Here is a 22,260-nt window from a genome sequence, read left to right as displayed (position 1 = left end):
TATTTCTTCAACTTGTCCATGTTGATCGGTTGTGAAAATTCCAGGCCATCTAGGTCCATCAGAACCACAGCTCCACCTGACCAGATAGCTTTGATGATGTAGGGACCGGTCCAATTAGGTCTGAACTTGCCCCTAGGGTCGTGGATGGGAGCTCGGTTGTCTTTGAGCACCAAATCTCCTTCCTTTTGATTCCTGGACTTGACTTTCTTGTTGAAAGCCCGGGCAATTCTGCGCTGATAACTTTGAACATGGTACAGTGCTTTCAGTCTTCTCTCATCGAAGAGCATGAGTTCCTCAAACCTGCTCTGCTGCCAATCTGCTTCGGCTATTTGGCACTCAGCCAATACTCGTAACGACGGAACCTCTATCTCGATAGGCAGGACGGCCTCCATCCCATAGACTAATGAATACGGAGTCGCCCCGGTAGAAATTCTAATTGAAGTCCTGTAGCCCCACAAAGCAAATGGCAGCTTATCTGGCCAATCCCGGTAGGTCTCCACCATCTTCTGCAGTATATGCTTGATGTTCTTGTTGGCGGCCTCAACTGCTCCGTTGGTTTGCGGTTGGTATGTGGATGACTTATGAAAAGCCACGTTATATTTCTCCAACAAGTCATTCACTTCCTTCTTGAAGTGGGAACCTTTATCTGAAACGACCTCGTTTGGGACTCCATAGTGGCAGATGATGTTGTTCCTGATGAACTTCGCGACGTGCGACGCCTTCAACACCGCGTATGATTGGGCCTCGACCCACTTCGTAAAGTAATTTGTCACTACCAGGATAAACTCATGCCCATTCGATCCCTTCGGGGTAACAGCTCTGATCACATCGATTCCTCAAATTGAAAACGACCATGGGGACGTCATATTGTACCACTTTGATGGCGGGATGTTTATGCAGTTTGCATGGATCTGGCATTTGTGGCATCGCCGAACAAAACTGATACAATCCTCTTCCATGGTAGACCAGTAGTAGCCCTCTCTGAGGATCTTTCTGGCCAGCATTACCCCATTCATATGTGCCCCGCATTCTCCTCCGTGGATGGCCTCCATCAGGCGCTTCGACTCTTCAGCTTCTACACAGAGCTTATGCATTCCCAGATGACCTCTCTTATACAACTTACCCTCGCAGATGATGAACTGAACAGCCATTCTTCTGATTGCCCTTTTATCCTTCGCATTTGCCCCTGGTGGATACGCCTCCATTTCCAAGAAGTTCCAAATGTCGTAATACCAGGGGTTGTCGTCCTGAGCCTCATCTATGGCGGAAAACGACTCGTATGCTGGCGCAAACTTCTGGTCAATAATGACTGGACGCATCCGGACCCCGGACGGGATGTCTATCATGGAAGATAGAGTTGCTAGTGAATCTGCGAACCAGTTGTTCTCTCTTACTAGGTGGGTGAAATTTAGCTTCTCAAATCGAGAAATTAACAAATCCAAGGTTTGGTGGTATATGATCATCTTTTTCTCTTTGACTTTCCAGTCTCCTTTTGCTTGAGATACAACAAGGTTCGAGTCCCCAATGACGTCCAACCGTCTTGCCCCTAGTTCTAGGGCTGCTTCTAGGCCAGCAATACATGCCTCATATTCTGCTTCGTTGTTCGAGACTTTGAACCGGAGCTTGAATGCTAAGGGGATACGGGAATCGTCAGGCGCTATCAGCAACACTCCTACCCCATACCCGTACTGGTTTGACGCTCCGTTAAAGTACATCGTCCAAGTTTCATCTTCGATGTGCTGAATGGCTTCTTCTGGGAATAGGTACTCAACCGCTTCATCCCCCTCAACCGGGTGGTCGGCAAGGAACTCCGCTACCGCTCTTCCTTTTACTGACTTGCGTGTCACATACTTCAGATCAAATTCAGAAAGCAGCAGCAGCCAACGAGCTAGCCTACCCGCAAGCGCCGGTTTCTCGAAAAGATATTTGATGGGATCCAAGCGTGAAACCAACATGACAGAGTAAGCTAACAGGTAGTGCCGCAGCTTCCTGGTAGCCCATACCAAGGCCAAACAAGCCTTCTCTAGCGGGGTGTAGCGGGTCTCATAATCCAGCATCTTCTTGCTCAGATAGTAGATGGCCCTTCCCACTTTGTCCTCTGACTCTTGTGCGAGCATGCAGCCCATGGTAGTCTCAGTTACTGAAAGGTACAATATCAACGATTTCCCCGGCTTTGTGGTGACAACACGGGCGGGTTCTGTAAATATTCTTTGATCTGTTCAAAAGCTGCTTGACATCGGCCGTCCCATTGGAATTTCTTTCTTTTCTTCAGGAGACCAAAAAGTGGTTCACAAGTCAAGGTTAGTTTTGAGATAAACCGCCTTATGAATTGCACTTTACCTAGAAAGCCTCGCACCTCCTTTTCCGTCCTTGGTGGTGGCATTTCTAAGATGGCCTTGATTTTTGAAGGGTCGACCTCGATGCCCCTTTGTGTAATCAGAAATCCCAGCATTTTTTCCGCTGTAACACCAAACGTACACTTCTGAGGATTTAGCCGAAGCCAGAATTCTCCGATCCTTTGGAAGAACTTTTGCAAGGCGGTGTAGTGGCCTTCTCTTTCTTTGGACTTGACAATCATACCATCCACGTACACCTCCACCTCTTTGTGGATCATGTCATGCAATATTGTGGTCGCAGCCCGTTGATATGTGGCTCCAGCAGTCTTCAACCCAAACGGCATCACTCTGTAGCAATATGTCCCCCACGGGGTGGTGAAAGCAGTCTTCTCCCAGTCTTTGGGTGCAATCACTATCTGATTGTAGCCTGAGAAACCATCCATAAACGAGAGCAAAGCATGCCCCGCTGTAAAATCCACCAACTCATCAATATGTGGCAAGGGAAAGTCGTCATTCGGACTAGCTCTATTCAAATCCCTAAAATTCATGCATACTCGGATCTTGCCATCCTTCTTCGGGTATTCGGATACTAACAGGAAGCCTGCATCGATTTGCTTGGTGACCTCTTCCTTAATTTTGATGGCCCAGTCCGAACGAATCCTTCTGAGCTTCTGTTTGATTGGTCGGGCCACGGGGTCCAGAGGGATCCGGTGCTGTACAATCTCAGGATTGATTCCAGGCATGTCTTCGTAGGACCACGCGAAAACATCTTTGAAATCTATTGATAAAGCGACTAAGCGCTCGCGTTCCTCCGAAGACAATGTAGACCCAATCTGGACCAGCTGCGGGTCATTCTCAGTACCAACATTCACGGTAGTGAGTTCATCCATTAAGGGTTTAACAAATCTTTCCTGCTCTTGATCAATCAATCGTTACAAAACCGGAGGAATTTCTTCCTCGTCGTTTTCATTAAAATTTTGAAAATCCTGATTTAAGCAATAAATCAAAGGCACAGAAAAATAATCAGAAACCACATTCACATCATTCTCATTAAATACTTCCAAGCCATCCGATTCTTCTGTTACAACAGACTCAAAAGAGAAAGAAAATGATGACCTAGACAGGACTGTGGCATCCGGGTTATCACCCCCAGGAATACCGGACTCAGACTCAGTCGAGCTGGAACCTGATTCCGACTCACAAGACTCGATGGAATCAGATTCCGGCTCACTACCTGACCCGGTGCTGCTGGACAAAAATCCTTCCTCGAACTGCCAAGTGAGAGAGGGTGCGATGGATGCATTCAAAATAGTTGATGGTAGGCCTGCAGCCGTTTCATTCTCGATCATGCATACCGAGGAGTTATCCCTCAAGCACTTCTGTTCGATCGGAGGATCTGAAAGTAGACATGCCAGCGCTACCCCCATTTCGTTTTCAGGGTCCTCGGACTGCACTTCCTTACTCTGTTCAGCCTCAGCCGATAGATCTGCCTGCCCTTCGGCGACGTCATTCTCAAGTAGCTGCAGGTCAAAGAAAATCTCAAACCTCGGTACGCGCTTCCTCTCCGCGTTCAACCACGGTTCTTGGAAGCCATAGAACGGAAAGTCCTCCCCCTCTCGGACGAAGCGTCCATTTAGGGTACCCTGAATGGGCCGGTGCATTAAGTCAAAAGGCTTCCCCATCTGTTTCGCTCTGGCTCTTCCGGTCATTTCCTTTCCTTTCCTTATCCAGTCCTCTTTGGTAGGTAGATAACCCAATCCGAAGGTATGAGGGTTGTGTGGCACTTCGGCCAATGCTGCGACGCCCTTCCAGCCGCTCTTCTCCAATCCCATCCCGGGGATGTGTTGGAGCTTGTTCATGAGATAGACTGCTTGAGCACTGACATATACCCCTTCATTAGCTGCCATGATGTCCTGTAGAACCCGAGCCTCAGCCAAGGTAAAACTCGATATGAACACATCTTCCATACCGTGCTCGATTTCTAGAACATGCGTAGATACCTCCGGCGGCGGATGAATCGATGAATTTCCAAAGACCATGGTTACTCCCTTCCCATAGGGGTACTTCACCACTTGATGTAGGGTGGAGAAGACTGCCTTTACTTGATGCAGCCACGGCCGCCCCAAAAGCAGGTTGAAAGTTGCAGGAACCTCAAAGACATGGAAATCTATCTCATGCTGTCCTGGCCCAACCTTTGTTTGAATCTTAACTGTTCCCATTACTTCCCGGCTTGTGTTGTCATACGCCCGAATCACCTGGGCCGTTGGCACGAAGTCCGCGATTTTCAAACCGATCGCGTAGGTTGTCCTTGCCGGACAGACATTGATGGCGGACCCTGTGTCGACAAGCACCACGGGTATCCATTTATCTCTGCACTCCACAGAGATGTAGAGTGGCTTGTTATGGTTCGCACCCTCAGGTGGCAGTTCTTTGTCAGAAAAGGTCAACATCGGGGTAGCGCCTCCCGAAAAAACTAGGCCCACCAACTGTTCGGGCGTGGTGTCTATAGAAAGCTTGGCTTTGTCCATGGCTGAAAGGACAGCCTGTCTATGTACTCAAGAAGCCATAAGCAGCCCCTAGATGGAGATGTCTGCTTGTATCTTTTTCAATTGTCTCAATACGGCCTCATCCTCGAGTTGCTTTTCTTTTTGCTTCTCTGCCTCCCTATCTTTTCCAGACGCCTCTGGTTGATCTAGGTGTGGAGGCTTGAAATACCGTCCATTCCTAGTCATGTGGTCGACTTCGCCGATATACCAGGTATCATCTGGTTGGTTACTCCTCCAATCTTCGTCTATGTGGGCAAGGCGTAGGTCATCGTCTTCCCACCACATTCCATCTGCAGCCGACAGGCACCTGTCCGGTTCTGGTAAGACTGTTCTCATACTCGCAGTACCTTCTATCCCTATGCTCGCGGCATTTTCCATTTCTGTGTTTATAGTAGTCTTAGTCCCCACATGGGCTTTTGCCTTCCAGATTCTCTCGGAATCTTCGAATCTTTCCTATTCCGACTGTGTCAGTGCAGCCGACTGTTCAATAATCCCCGTACTCGAAATGCTCCAATCCCGAGCGAAATTCTTGACACTGGCGCTCTCCGGCGATGCACTCTGTTCTTCGACCCTTCCGGCTGTCACTGATATTCTTGCCCCTGCTGGGCCTTGTTGTGGCCGAGACTCTTCTACCACATCTGGCTGATCGTCCAACCATCACGTGGCCTCTGTCGATTCCTCATAATCGAACCAGTCGACGGTTGAGTCTCCTGGATCTTGGTTACTGTAAAACTGGAGCTTGGCGAGCTCCTCTTCCACAGCCGTTAAATCATCTGTTCCTCGCCCCAAACTATCCCCTTGGATCACACACAGCTCTCCTCCTACTGGAAATTCCACATCTGGTGCATTCTGGCCTATTGGTCAAATGTAGTCACTCGGACTATATGTCTTTTCAACACAACTCCCAAATTCCGCAGACTCTGGCTCAACAATCCTCTTCTCCTTTGGGACCTCCTCTCTCCTGTCCTCGGCAGCCACTACCGCTGGCTTGGGTTGAATTATGGAGATATCCATCATGCACAAGTCGGTGCAATCGGGAAGGAACACCTTCGGCTCAGGCAGGTGGGAAGGAGTGATATAGATGCTAGGGTCGTAAGGCATGACCCCAGCTTGGATGAAGTTGACTCTTTTGGGTGGTGGAGCTTGGTTATGTGTGGGGAGAGGGTTCGTAGTAATGTTGGGTTTCTCAGGGGGCAAAATCACCCCATTATCAATGAGATCTTGAATCTCATGGCGTAATCGGAAACACAGATCGGTGTCATAACTGTGCTGTTGGTGAAATGCACAATACTTGGCTGGATTGTGGGCAGCGGGGAGTCTTTCTGGTAAGGGTCGCGGCTCTAGGGGCTTCAGATGCCCTTTTCTGATTAAAACCCCCAAAGCTTTGGACAGGGGCATATAAAGCGGAGTGAAGGTTCTGGTGTTTTTGGGAGGGTATTTGGCTGTTTGTGGGTTGCTTCCGGATGCACCGGAGAATGGTGCGGCTGCCATAGTTCTCGGGGGAGGGTTGGTGGTGACCATACTCACTTCGGAGGTCCTGGTAGTTGTAGCGCCACTCGGGCCTGCATTATTACGATTGAAAGTTCTGCGGGGTTGCTCCCGGTCACTATCAATTAAACCTTGCTTTAAGGCATCCTCAATCTGCACCCCCATTTCATGTAGATCAGAAAAGGTAGGGAAGGGGAGTACAATCATCTTCTGCATTAACTTCGGCTGAAGATTGCGCACAATCATCCGAATCTGGTCTTTGTCTGTGGGCCTTAAGGTCATCATCGAAGCCTTAGCCCGCCATCTGGTTACAAATTCTGAGAAGCTCTCCTTGGGTTCTTGCCTCGTTGTCTCGAGATCCCGGGTCGTGATCTCGATTTGTGTATTGTATGAGTACTGCAGGATGAAGGCCTCAGCCATCTCGTCCCAACTTCTCTTGACGTCATCCTCCAATTTGGCATACCATGTGGCCGCTACACCCGACAGGGTCCGGCCAAATAGAGACAGCTTCTGTAGTCTAGTGTGGCCCATTGGCCTTAGGATGTCTGAAAATAGTCACAGGTGCACCATGGGATCCCCGGATCCGTCGAAACGATCAATTTGTGGCATCTTAAACCGATCTGGCAGCGTCACGATTGTGTCGGTGTATCCGTCCTCAATGTCCGGAATGGACTTCACACCTTGAGATTTCTTGAATAGCTTTTCAAGCTTGCTCATTTTTAATGCCATGGGGTCCACCTCGGACTCGAAGGGAGAATCCGGTTGATTGATAGGAGTGGGTGCCTTGGATAGTTGAGGTAGAATCGGGGGCGGAGCCGGCCCTGTTGGGATGTCTGTATCTTCTTGGACATTCCGAGCATTCGGTGTTTCTTCGGGTATCGGAACCCTTAGTGGGGGAGGGACTTGCTGTGAAGCAAATGCTCCGGTTTGCTGCTGCAACCTTACGATTAACTCTGCTTGTTCATTCATAACTGTGGCCTGCTGTTTGGCGAACTCTGCCTGCCGGACAGCATCCTGCTGCATCACTTTCATGCTTTCTTGGAGTTGGCGCACCATCTCCTCTAAACTAGCCATACTATTCTGTTCTGACTGAATTATCTGTATATGTTCCCTCTCTGTAGGTGAAACAGGACCCTGATCTCTACTGAACTCAGGTGGGGTAGATAAGGCCCTCTGAGCTGACTGCTGTACTGATGTCTTCTGCCTAACGGTCCTCCGTCCAGTAACCAGGGGTAGAGAGTGGTACACTGGTTGTCCGTCTACCAGATCCTCAGATCGATGGAGTCGACGACCTCTAGTCCAGAGTGATTGGGGAATATCTACCGGGTTGGAAGCAATTATGCTAAACTACCTAGCAAAAAGATAAATAAAGCAGTAAATAACCAGACGATTGGACAGCATAACGGCGTAAAAAAAGAATAAACACATACAACGCGCAGTTGGGTATTCATAATACACAATTGGTAAGTCGAACACACTGTCCCTCGATACTGATCATTTTTCCCCAGAATTACTGTCCCCAAAACTGAACCTGATACCCGCAGATAACTGATTCTCATAAACTGACACTGATGGCCTCAGGCCTGATACTCAATCTTGCAAACTGATATGTATGTTCCCTGTAGAGATACATTCTAGAAGCACATAACAAGTAAAGATAGCCAAAACACCCCTATGTTGGGGTAAGGTTTCCCTGTCCTATTTTGTCAGGAGCTAGGGTTTCACTATGCACGCAACAGTTTTCAAACAGCCTAACATCGGGTAAGCAGCCTGTCCTAACTCAGAATGGTCACTATGGATCCGAATATGCACTAGGTCGAATGGTCAAAAAGGGTGCCCCGGTAAAACCGGGGTCTGTGTTCCCATACTGTCAGAGCCCATAACCGGTCAGCCTTATGGTCATGCCTTGACAAGACAAGCCTCCGGCAAACTGTTCAGGAATGGCAGATGGCAAACACTGTGTTCCTAGGCGCACCAATGCACATGCAATGCAAAGAGACACATAAATGGAATCAAAATAGGATATCACGAGTTCGAGTCAAGCTCTCTAAATCCCCAGCAGAGTCACCAGAAACTGTAGCGCGCCCGTGGGCCTCACTGCTACAGTTCGGACTCGATTTGTGTCACGGTTCTTAATCTTGAAACAAAGAGTCCAAATCCAGCAAATCGTTTTGAGAAACAGATTTTTGAAAAGAAGTGCCAAACACGGATTGCTTTGCTAGATACAGAGTCACCACCTAAATATTTTATTTTGGAGAAATTTAGAAAACAAGGACTCGGTGCCAGAGGCCACGTGTCCGTCATCACCAAAGTTGCCTCGGCTCGGGAACTTGGGTACGATCGGGGAAGGTCAGCTATGAGCACCCCCTCTCGCCCGATCCGAAGATCGGCCTCTACTAACCATGATATCCGTTTTTGAAAACGTTATGTGTTCTTATTCCATTTATTAGCCTAGAATTACTATGTTATGCGCACAGCACATAAGCATAGACTAGATTGCCTAATTTGGAAATAAGCATTGCATATCCGTTTGTCTTGAAAAACACTTTGGAATTTGCTACTCGCAAGTAGGCTAAAATACGGATTTCAACGAGTTTTTCCAACTCAAACAATCCAACCTTCACCCACAGGCATCCAAACAGTTTATCACATAAACATCTAGCCACATGGTAATCATACTATCATGGAAACACTCACACACATGCGGTATGCTAAAGCATAAATGCTTACCTAGTACTCCAAGCCAAAACAGAAACCAGTTAGTAATCACATGCATGATCCTAGTTCATGTTAAGATGGCTAATGCAACACATATAAAATGCAACTAAGATAGGCTCGGCAAATCTACAATGACATGTGAAATGCTACAACTAACATGTATTCAATTTGGAAGTGGAATACAAATGCAGTTAGAATGATGCGCCGAGCCCGGTGCATGCAAGACAAATGTATGAATGCACGCATGCATAGCATAAGGTATGCTAATTTAAACATGCCCTAGTCTACCATCATAAGTGGGTAAGTAAAAGGGAAGAAAGACGTGGGGTTGGAAGACATACACACACTCACGCATACTTAGTACACAATTGCCCTCACTCGGAGGACCCGAATAAATATTACAGTCCGAACAATAAACACATTAATTATTACAAAATTTCTAATTAATTAACAGAATGAATGCAAAAAGAAAGGTGGCCACAGCCCCTGCCTCGGGATGCGCGAATGATGCATGCTCGAACCCGTCTCGCCCGGAAAGTCCGTACCATACCACTGCCGCCTCTGTTTACACTGCCCTGCTTCTCTAAAAATTGCCAAAGTTCTGGGACAGGTCTCCTGAAAGCTGTGGAACACCATCGGCTGAAGAAAATGTCCACCGGCCATTGAACATATCCATCAGCTGCTGATGAAGCTATCGGCCCAGGAAGTATTGTCGATCGGCACTGAACACTGCCGGTCGGCAGAAAGTTCCTGCAGAATCTGGTTTTTGACAGCAACAAGGACAGACAGTGTATGGCATGGAATTTCAGGCAAGTGTATGCATGGCTACCCTCCCAATCATGTAACGGACTCAAGGAAGTATGACCCTTGACCCTCGGGCTATCAATTGTGCATTTGATGCATGATAGCCTAAGGAGCCAAGGTTGCAATTCAATGTAAAAATGCATGCAACACACAAATGAGGACCAAGACCCTATCATGCCAAAGTCAAGGGCCCCGGTGACCGAGGGTTGAGATGTGTTTTGTCACTTGAAGTACAAACACCCCTCACCCCTCACATTTAGTTTGACACCCCAAACCAAGCAATGCTATGCATGTTATACAAACATGGCTCCAAATGTAACATGATACTAAGATGCAAAACATGTCAAATGTGATGCAATCCATCATGTTGAGTATGCAAAGTCCTAATCATACGAGATGCAAATATGATGCAAACATGGACCAATATGCCATAAGGCTAGCATGGGACAACATGTAATGAACCAAATAAGCAACAAGCATATGATAAGCATGCAACGGTGTACTTAAACCATAAATGGCAGACCTCGACCTCGCCATAAACAGTGGCTAAAATGATGTACAAGAGCACAAATGATGCGTGCAAGCATGCACACATCAAGGTCCATCACCTAAGCATGAAAGGGGACAACTCTAAGCATACTTAAAGGCGATATAAAAGGGCATTAAACCAACATGCTAGGATCTAAAAATGAATAGAGGATGATGCCAAAATTGAACAAATCATGCAAGTAAGGCATGCAACAATGACCACTACATGAAGCCAATAAAGGGGGTTAAACCAAAGCTATGTCAACCAAACCTTAAAGGACCAAAATGACCTAAAACAGTCCCAAGGGACTCCAAAACAAGACTAAAGCATGCAAAGATCATGGTCAAAACATGCCACGGAATGAGTCCGAAACAAGGGCATTCAATGCCACCAAAAGGGAGCATCACTCAATACTTATCCCAAGCAAACATGGCATGAATTTTTCAATACAAAACAGAGTTCTAGTATGCAAAAAGGGCCCTCGAAACCCACTGATATGGCAGCCTAATATCTAAACACATGGGCATGCACAATGACCATTTCCAAGGCATAAAAGGACAACCCTTCAAAGCATAAAAGAGATGATGAAGACAAATATACAAGCATGGATTAGGGACTGAAATATGATCTATAATGATGCCGAATGATGATAGCAAGCTTATGCTAAGCATGTTGGTGGCCTACACAACCAAGGCTTACAAGCCAAAATGCAAAGCAACTATATCAAGCATGCCAAACATGACAAAATCAGTGGCCAACAAACTTTAAGCATGACAAAACATGGCCAAATACTTCACAAAGCAAAGCCAAAACAAGAGGATATGCTAGGCTAAACACATAGCACACTTCTAGGCAGGATGGAGAATTACAAAACAAGTACAAAATGCATGCTAAGGGCCAACAAACCACCATTGGACAGAGATATAATATGTCCCAAAACACCCAAAAAACTTCTGAAATGGGGCCAAAAATGATCAAGCATGCATGTTCCCCTTTTAAGCCAAAACAAGGTTAAAAGAAGGACAAAGGGGAGAGGGGTGTCCCTCCCCTACACAAGACTTCAAAATCACTCCAACACCACTGAAAGTCCACTGGATTTCAGTGGTGAGAAGACCAACACAACAAAGTAAACAAAGCTTAAAGAAAAGGGCACCAAAATAGGCCAAAAGAGGCCTAAGGGGAGGAGTTCGACCCCCAATGCCAAAACACCCTTAATGACAGATGTTAAGCACAAAAATAAAAGAGTTTTTCATGTTAAACACAAAGCATAAATCAGCATGCAAGACAGGTAGAAAACTAGTGCAAGATTGGGGAAACCAAAGCAAGTGTCTTACCTTTGAAGAAACCTTGAAGAACAGATGATCCAGCCACTCTCTACTGATCAAAATCAGTCCAAAACCTCAAGAAACAAACCTCAATGGTTCTCAATCTCGGAGCAAGGTGTAATGGTGTGTGTTATAGTGCAAAAGTAAGGTCAAAATGCACTTTTATGCTTCCAAACACACCCTAAAGATGAGAGAGAGGGAGATATAGAGAGAGAGAGTGATATATCAAATGTATAGATATAGAAGCTCTGGTTTTTGGGTTCAAAAGCTCTAACCCCTAACAAAGGGAGAGGATCATTGCTTAAATAGGCAAGGGGCCAAGACTTAAGCTTCTCAAGGAAGCTAAATGAAAGGGGCAAAGGGTGCAAAGGAGTCTTGGCTTCTTGGAGAAGCTAAAACAGCTGGCCAAGCTTCCCCAAGAAGCTTGGCCAAAGGGTTCAAGCTTCTAGAAGGAAATGGGGTTCAAAGGCTCACACCAGCCAAAAACTGCACGGGGAAGATTGATGGTGCATTCCAGCTGGCACAGCTGGCATGCACCATGCCTCAAGGGTGCAAAGGAGTCACACCAGCCAGCAAAAGATGTCACCAGCAAAAGAAAGTGCCGGTCGGCAGGATATTGTGCCGACCGACCATTGATTTTAAGAAACCATGGCCGGTGGCACCCCTAAACAGCCGGTGATGCTAGGGGAAGGCCGGTGGAAGGTGAGGATGGCCAACAAGCCATTCTCCTCTCTTCAAGGCAAAAACACAAGTGTTTGGTGCCAATGTCAAACACGGAACAGTCAGGTCGAGAGATTCCGGGAACTCAAGACGAACACAAACATGGATAATCACCGAGTGTTCAAACGGTGACGTCCAAGTCTTGAGGACGGTCAAAAATGGGGTGTCTACACACGTAAACACCATAATTACATATCAGCCATCATGCAAGAGGTTGCGAATAAGTGTCCGAGTGTTTAAACACTAATGCATGACAAGTGGCAAGTAAACACCATAATTACATATCTGCTGTCATGCAAGAGTTTCTGAATAAGTGTCGGAGTGTTTAAACCCTAATGCATGAGAAATAGCAAATAAACACCATAATTGCATATCTGCCATCATGCAAGAGGGTCCGAATAAGTGTTTGAGTGTTTAAACCCTAAAGCATGAGAAATGGCAAATAAACATCATAATTACATATCTGCCATCATACAAGAGGGTCCGAATAAGTGTCTGACTGTTCGAATCCTAATGCTCAAGAAATGGCAGGTTAACACCATAATTACATATCTACCATCATTCAAGAGGGTCCGAATAAGTGTCTGAGTGTTCGAATCATAATGCTCGAGAAATGGCAAGTAAACACCATAATTACATATCTGACATCCTGCAAGAGGCTCCGAATAAGTGTCTGAGTGTTCGAATCCTAATGCTCGAGAAATAGCAAGTAAACAGCATAATTACATATCTAGCATCATGCAAGAGGGTCCGAAAAAGGTTCCGAGTTCTTAAACCCTAATGCGTGAGAAATGGCAAGTAAACACCATAATTACATATCTGCCATCATGCAAGAGGGTCCGAATAAGTGTCTGAATGTTTAAACCCTAATGCATGACAAATGGCAAGTAAACACCATAATTACATATCTGCCATCATGCAAGAGGGTTTGAATAAGTGTCCGACAGTTTAAACCCTAATGCACGGCAAATGGAAAGTAAACACCAAAATTACATATCTGCTATCACGCAAGAGGTTCGAATAAGTGTCTGAGTTTTCGAATCCTAATGCTCAAGAAATGGCAAGTAAAAACCATAATTACATATCTGCCATAATGCAAAAGGGTCCAAATAAGTGTCCGAGTGTTTAAACCCTAATGCATGAGAAATGGCAAGTAAACACCATAATTACTTATATGCTATCATGCAAGAGGGTTCGAATAAGTGTCCGAGTGTTCGAATCCTAATGCTCGAGAAATGACAAGTAAACACCATAATATATCATTCAAGACAATAAGTACATATTCAGACATGTATCATACAATAATACTTACAACCAATACTTACTGAATACGACACTCTTTATTAATATACTTCTTACAATCACATCTGCAGAGAGAGAGAGAGAATACAAGATTTGAAACGGAAAAACTAAAATATTAAGTGGTCTCAGACCTGCCTCAACAAGGGTGAGGATGCCCTTTATATAGAAAATAAAATAATACTAGGGATTTATCTGCGAGACAGGTGGCGTGTCCTGAATGGGTTGGAGTCGATCATCCTTATCTCCTTCTAATTACCTTATCTTTATGTGTCGGTAATATGGACAGCTGGATGGCCTTTAGAAGTGTGGCAGACAAGGAATCTGCTTTTGCTAAAAGTGGCTGAAAGCATTCTTGTCATTTTGTGGAGCTGGATTATGCATCTGGATAAAGGAAAATTATTCAGCTTTTCCTTTTCCCTTCTTGTCCTTTTCTTGACTAAGTTTGTCGGCAATTAATCCTGTAAGCGAATCCCAAAAATCTCCAAGATTGGGATCAGCATCATCTGGTTCTTGAGCTTCACCGACGAGGACGTTGAACTCATTATCGTCGGTATAGGGGTCAGGGTGCCCTTATTCATCATGACTGCCGCCAGGTTTCATGCTGATGTCATCACGGTTAAGTGATTGCAGAAATTGCTCCTTCATGTAATCCATACTTTTGATTACTAATTCTGATTCAGAAAGTGTTCGAAATTTTTGCCTTAATTCATTTTGAATTTGGACAAATGGGTTTTGGACTGGAGCAGCTGGAATAAGTTTTGGAACTGCGTCCCAGCAGACCTGTGTATGGGCTTTGATTTTCTGGAGTAGTTCTTGATGGGGTTTAGGATCATCCATCTTGTTCCACCATTTATGAAAGAAAACCCTTTTTAATCGAGGAACTTTATTCTGGAAATCAGTCTGAAAATCCCATTTCCAAATCCACGGGATACCAAATCGAATGACAAAATGAGTTGTGGATTTGGACATGGAAATATCCTGTTGTCTGGGAAGATGACTGTAAGCAACCTGCCATTCGTCGAAGGCAGTGCGGACATCATTTGGAAAGGCATCGATTTGAATGCCATGAGTATCCCACCAAACGAGAAACCAGTTTGGGAGATCGTTTTGTAAAAGGTCAGGTAGAATGCAAATAAGCCAGGAGTGGTTACGCGTGGGATTCATATAATAAAAAGCTTTTTTGAAAGCGGTAATATAATCCCAATAACTGAAACAGACCTCTTTGTTATGGATCTCAAGAGATCGAGTAACGTGAGGATGCATACCCCAAGCAATCGTGGGTACGATTTGCTGGATAGTACACTTGCTGTAATAAATTGGACTAGCAGCCCGATGAGGCTCAGCCAATGTGTGTTTCAAATCCATAGAGCCAGTATCCGTAAGGATCTGCTCATACATGTATCTGTAATGATCAAAGCGAGGTAGTGCATACTTTGTAGTAAGATACCTCCTTTTAATTTCCCAAGGATCTTGCATCCATTGCACTTCAGAATTTTCAATATAAAGAACAGTTTCTTCATGGATAAAATTCTGGACATAAGGCACAGGAGGTGCCAGGAGGACCTCTTTAGCCGTTTGGCTAGATTCCCCTTTTTTACTGGAAGTGGCACCAAGGCCTGGAAAGTCAGTATTGTAGGGATTACCCCTACTACGACCCCTTCTGCCGGAGCCCCTGCCTCTATTCTGCATTAGGACCCCGTAAATATTCACGAGTAAGAAAATCTTGAAGGGAATTATTTTCTCCTTTGATATATTCAATATCAAAATCAAAGACTGAAAGTTGACCCTGCCATGTGGCAAAAATTTGTTTTTGGGCTAAATTTTTAACATCCTGTTTAAAAATTTGTTTAGCAGCAGAACAATCAACTCTGATTAAAAAATGTTGATGAAGAAGATCATCTTGGAATTTTAGAACACATTTTAAAATGGCTAAACATTCTTGTTTAATGGTTGGATAATTTTTGGCAGTAGAATGCCAAATGCCAGAATGAAATCTGAGCGGTTCTTCTTTTTTAGTGTTTGGATTAAATTGTTTTAAAATACTACCAAACCCTAAATTGGAAGTATCAGTTTCAACAATCTTTTTCCATTCTGGATGGGGTAATGAAAGACAAGGTAGAGTTTGAACTCGAGCCTTGATTTTCTTTACAGCTGCAGTATGCTTTGGACTCCATTGGGGTGGATTTTTTCTGAGTCTGGAATATAAAATTGTTGCATCGGTAGCAAGGTTAGGATAGTAGTCATGGATATAATTAAGACTACCCAAAAATCTCTGTAATTGAGTTTTGTCTTTTATTTCATCTGGAAATTTAGAAGCAAATTCCATACTTCGATTAATTGGAATAATGGTTCCATTATGGACATTATGACCCAAAAATCTGACAGTAGTCTGAAAAAGTTTCATTTTTGAAGCAGAAACAACTAATCCATTTTTTATGATAACATGCTTAAAAATATTAAGATGTTTCATATGTTGATCAATTGATGAGGAGAATAATAAAACATCATCAATATAACAAATAGAAAATTCTGTATAAGGGTTAAATATATCATTCATGATATTCTGGAATTCGGATGGAGCATTCTTTAATCCAAATGGCATGACATTCCATTCAAAATTCCCAAAAGGTACGGTAAAGGCGGTTTTATACCGGTCTTGCTCAGCAATTTGGACTTGCCAATAGCCTGATTTCACGTCAAATTTCCAAAATACAACTGCATACTGGAGACGATCTAACAGATCTTTCTTATTCGGAACTGGATACCTTATTCATTGTAAGGCATCATTGAGAGGCTTCTAATTGATTACAAGCCGTGGAACACCTCTCTCAATTTTGGCATTTTTATTTACATAAAAGGCTATACAACTCCAAGGAGATTTACTGGAGCGAATAAGTTTCTTTTGGAGAAGAGTATTGATTTCTGTTTTGCAGAGTTCCATATACTCTCTTTTCATCTGACTGGGACGAGCGCGAGTAGGAATTTTCCGCTCATCATAACCTGGTTCATAAGGTAAAGAAATAATGTGTTTCTTTCTATTCCAAAAGACATTGGGAAGGTCACTGCAAATCTCAGTTTGGAATTCTTGTTCAAGAATTTAAATTTTTTGCTGGAAAGAGGATTGGCTAATCCTTTGTTCTGTAGTTAAAAAACTAATTTCCATTTGTAAGAAATTAATTTGTTTTTCTTTGAAATCTACTACATCCTTGATTTGGTCAAGTTCTTTAGTATAAGGTTCAGTAATAAACTCAAAAATATTCCGATGATTATTTAAAGTTGTGGGAATACCAATAGAATCAATTTTTGCAAATGGCATTAAAAGACACAGGAAAGGAGTTCCAAGAATTATGGGTTGAGACATGTTCTTAATAAGAACAAATGAAGTTGGAAGACATAATCCTTGATTGCAAATTAAGACTTTTGGAAGTTTATACTGGATATATAAAGAATTACCGCTTGCACTGGTGAGTGATTGCGTAGTTTTATGAAAGTACTTGGTCGAAATTAATCCTTCCAGGATATAATTCATATCTACACCACTATCAACAAGATCAATGGCATCTTTGATGATAAAATCAGGTTTTATCATGAAAGTAATTCGGATATACCATTTCTGGAAAGTGACAGAATTCATAAGCATCAAATAATCTGTTGCTTTAGGGTCTGGAGGATTTTCTGAAGTGGATTCAATACTTTTATCTTTCTGAAGTTTTTCATTAATCTTTTTTATTTCAACATTAATGGTGATGTTCGAATTTTGTAAATGTTTAACTTCTAATTTTAAAGCATTTACTTCCATTCGAAGATCCTGGATGGTTACGGGTTTTTCATCTGTTTGGATATTTTGAAGTCTGTTAAAAACTTCTTTCATTGTATAATGTTGAGGAGGAAGAATTTCTTCCTTCTTTTGCTGTTGTAAACATAATTCCAAAAATTTTAATTTCATTTTTGGATTAGAAATTTGATCAGCAAAATTAATAATTTTGTGCTCATCTTCTGTAAGAACATTGATACTGGGTCCTCCAATATCTAGTCCATTCATTTCAACTATTGCTTTCCAATAGTTAACTTCATCAGAAATGTGATTTAAATTTGTTTTACAATCACAGACTTCTGGATTATTTTCTAATGTATCGGATGAGTCGGAATATAAAGCATTAAGCTCATCCTCATTATCAGAAGAAGAGTCAGAATCTAAAAGCATCTGAAGAATCTGTTGCTTAGTGTCATCATCCAAAGATAGTTCATTAAGCTTATGCTGTAATTTAGATTTACACCGATTAACATAATGCCCTAGTTGTCCACATTTATAACATTTAACTGTGGATTTGGATGATTTCTTCTTGGAATATTTTGACTTTCCTTTAGAGGAAGTTGGATGCTGAGCTTGAGGCTTGGCATATTTATATTTTCTGGATTTTTTAGGATAAGATTTAGATTTGGATATCTTTTTATGTTTTCTGGATTTAGGATATTGTAAATTATCCCCATAGGCGAATTGCTCACAAAACTCACCTATTTCTTTTCGTCCTGTAAGATGTTGTTGTTTCATCTGTTGCTGAAGTTTGAGCTCATTATAAAGAGCCAGACCTTTATCAGTAATTATGGCAATTAGCTGACCATAGGTATATCCATAGTAAGGTATAGACATCCTATCATGTCGGTCACGTAATTTTTGCGAACTCTTTCAGCAAAAAGAGTTGGTAGGCCATCAATAAATTTAGCCTTCCAATGTTCAGAACTGGCATCAGTACGCCGATGAACTTTCATCATAAACACATCTTTATACCATCGAAAATGAGATAAAGATGGGCATTTGAGTTTCTGAAGAAGTTCTCGTGTACGATCTTCGAGGCCAGTAACATTGCCTATGAAATGCTGGATTATGGTGTTTACAAGAGTGTAAACAGCATCTTGTTCAGTAACTTCAGCTCTAGTGGATGGATCCACTCTAACACACGTTGATGCGAGGATCTTATCATTTTGAGGTTGTGTGAAAATATTATCCCACCATCCTTTAAGGATACCGGTGAAACCACTGACAATGAATCTCACAACTTGATGATCAATATTCTCATTCTGTTTGCAAACTGTAGCAAACATCATCATATGCTATAAAGTTTCATAAATTTGATAATCAGTAAGACCATCTATGTTCAATTCATAAATGGTTCAGCTTTGGTAATGCTTTTGATTTTGCAAGAAGTTTTCTTCATACAAAATATCAACAGGGGTTGGTCTGGAATAATAATACCTACTTGGGGCTAAGTAGGAATGTCTATCAACTTTGGTGTCATACATGACTCTGTTGATCTCACTTGGTTGTTCATACCGGAAGCTAGCTTGAATTTCAGCAATCTAGTGAAAGGTCAGGTCTGAAAAAGGTGGTTCTTCCTTAGGAATATGATCCTTGGATAACATATTCACTTGAGAGGGACCGGGTGTTGACAAATTAAGATTTTTAATCTTGTCTATTAAGGTGTTCATAAATTCAGTATTATCTCTCTTTGGTTCCAAATTAAAATTTGTAACCGTGGGGTTTGGCTTAAGTAAAGCAGGTTGGATTTCTGGTTGTGGTCTGGATTGAATTTGACAATGTTCTTTTAAATGAACAGCTGTTTCTTCAATTCTGGTTAATTGTTTTCCCATGGTTTGGCAGTAAAGGTTAGTATAATTATGCTGTTTCATAACAGGAATTATTTCTTTTACTGTCAAAGCATTAAAACTCCTAGGAGGAGGTTCTACAAAGGGAGAAATGACTAAAGGTTGGCTGGATATAGTATCACTTGGAAGTAATTCTAAAGACTTAGCTGGAGGATGGATGGAAGTGAACATATGTCCATCAGTTGTGACCCAATTTTTTTTAATATTTTCTAAAACATTTATTTGGGCAGCCGGAAGATATCCTCGATGCTGGAACCATAAAGGAAAAGGTTGAAGTATTTGGTGTTTTTCCAAATAGTCATAATACTAGATTTTGAAATTCTGAAGTTGGTCGGAAGTATGTGTGGTAAAATACCGATTCTTGAATTTTGTATATTGGTTATGGTAAAAGTCTTGATTTAAGACCTTCCGATTTTCACTACCAGGACTAAAATCCATCAAACTTCAAAGTTTATATCACTGGCAGTAGGACTATATGGTCCTTTGCTACTGGATGTCCTTGGTTCATAAATACCAAGTGGGATTTTATTCGGAAAAAATTGTAATCCTTGGATAATGGGATCCATAGGATCTAGATGCTCAGGATTGCTTGCTGGTCTGGTTGGCATGCCTTGTATGACAGCTTCTAGAGGATGAGCACTAGAATGTCTGGATGACTCAGGAAGATCAACCCTATAAGGTTCTCGAAAAGAGGGGGTGGATCTAATACTGGCAGTTGACATACTTCGGGATAATGGCCTAGGTGGTCTTTGGAAATGGAGGTAAACATTACCACCTTCGATCTGTATAACATCTTCCAAATTGTGTCTAACAATCGGTTTTGGCGGAACAACATGAGTTATCTACCATCGTTCTGGAAAAGTAATTTTTTTTCCCACTCAATCATTTTGGGGACAGCTACCTGACTACTGTAAAGATTGGTGTCAATCAATACAGTGTGTCCAGCAGGACTCTGCTGTCTGATATATGGGTTTAAGGTCGTTAAAACCTTAAGATAGATTCTGGAAATAACCGCATACGGGGGAGATCCTGGAAGATACTCATATCCATGGGATAACACTCTAAGTTCGAGGACTTTTGATAAATTTGCATCAGAGAGCGTTATACTTATGTCTGGATAGATATCAAAATAGACTGGACCATGAGATAAGCTGGTTTCTACAGCTCCCATCGGTGAGGTTCTCCAATCAATACATCTTCCATCTTTGAGAGTGCACTGGAGGCTGGTATTTTGACGTAAAAGTGTCAAAGGTTTAAAGGCTATCTGGACAAGTCCTATATGGGCATACTTATATTTCTCAAGGAAGGGATATAAATCCTGAAAATGGAGGAGATGGATAATCTCATCATTATTCTGGACAGGCATAGCATGCTCAAATGTCTTAATTATACGTTTACTCAGAAAGTTTAACATACCAATCTTATAGATGGTATCGGGTTTTACTTTCGGTATAGTCCACTTGTCAAGAGCTTCCTTGACCTCTTGATAGGCTACCAATTCTATGGTTTCTGATGACGAAGCATCTGTATTGACCACTGTTTGGGCTACTGTAGATGCTGTATCTGCTGTAGGTACTGTAGACATAAGGATGTATGGTGACCATATATGTATAATTAATTAAAAATAAAACAAACTATAACTAACAATAAACATGGCTCTGATACCAATAATGGTGCTTGACACAGGTTAAGGCTAGCACGTCGGTCAACGGCTTACGAGACAAGACTTAACAGCAAACACTGCTAACGGTCAACCTCTACGCGACTTGGGTGACGTCCCACTAACTCTAATACTGTTCTAACCATCATTAAGCACTGACCCAAGAATATGATTAATTATAGTTTTATTTTATTTAGGATTAATTATTCCATATACGGTCTCAAAATTTAAGCTTCTGGAGGAGGAGGCGGAGGCCTACCTGCAGTTATTAACAAGCAGATTTCTTCCTAGATTTGTAATTTTGTTTGTTCAATTAGCCTATTTGTTTCTTCTAATTGTTGAAGACCCCAAGGGTCATTAGGCCAGATAGATAAAAAATTCTGAAAAATATTATTTTTTCGATTAATATGATACCTTAATATATCATTCAAGACAATAAGTACATATTCAGACATGCATCATACAATAATACTTACAACCAATACTTACTCAATACGGCACTCTTTATTAATATACTTCTTACAATCACACCTGCAGAGAGAGAGAGGGGGTCCGAATAAGTGTCCGAGTGTTTAAACCCTAATGCATGAGAAATGGCAAATAAACACCATAATTACATATCTGCCATCATGCAAGAGGGTCCGAATAAGTGTCCGAGTGTTCGAATCCTAATGCTCGAGAAATGGCAAGTAAACACCATAATTACATATCTGCCATCATGCAAGAGGGTCCGAATAAGTGTCCGAGTCTTCGAATCCTAATGCTCGAGAAATGACAAGTAAACACCATAATTACATCTCTGCCATCATGTTAGAGGGTCCAAATTAGTGTCCGAGTGTTTAAACCCTCAGGCATGAGAAATAGCAAATAAACACCATAATTACACATCTGCCATCATGCAAGAGGGTGCGAATAAGTGTCCGAGTGTTCGAATCCTAATGCTCAAGAAATGGCAAGTAAACACCATAATTACATATCTGCCATCATGCAAGAGGGTCCAAATAAGTGTCCGAGTGTTCGAATCCTAATGCTCGAGAAATGACAAGTAAACAGCAGAATTACATATCTGCCATCATGCAAGACGGTCCGAGTAAGTGTCTTAGTGTTTAAACCCTAACGCATGAGAAATGGCAAATAAACACCATAATTACATATCTGCCATCATCCA

This window comes from Camellia sinensis, chromosome 12 (assembly GCF_055761805.1).
Source record: "Camellia sinensis isolate YWXY chromosome 12, ASM5576180v1, whole genome shotgun sequence".
In the NCBI taxonomy this organism is placed as follows: domain Eukaryota; kingdom Viridiplantae; phylum Streptophyta; class Magnoliopsida; order Ericales; family Theaceae; genus Camellia; species Camellia sinensis.
Note: the sequence above shows the minus strand (reverse complement) of the source record.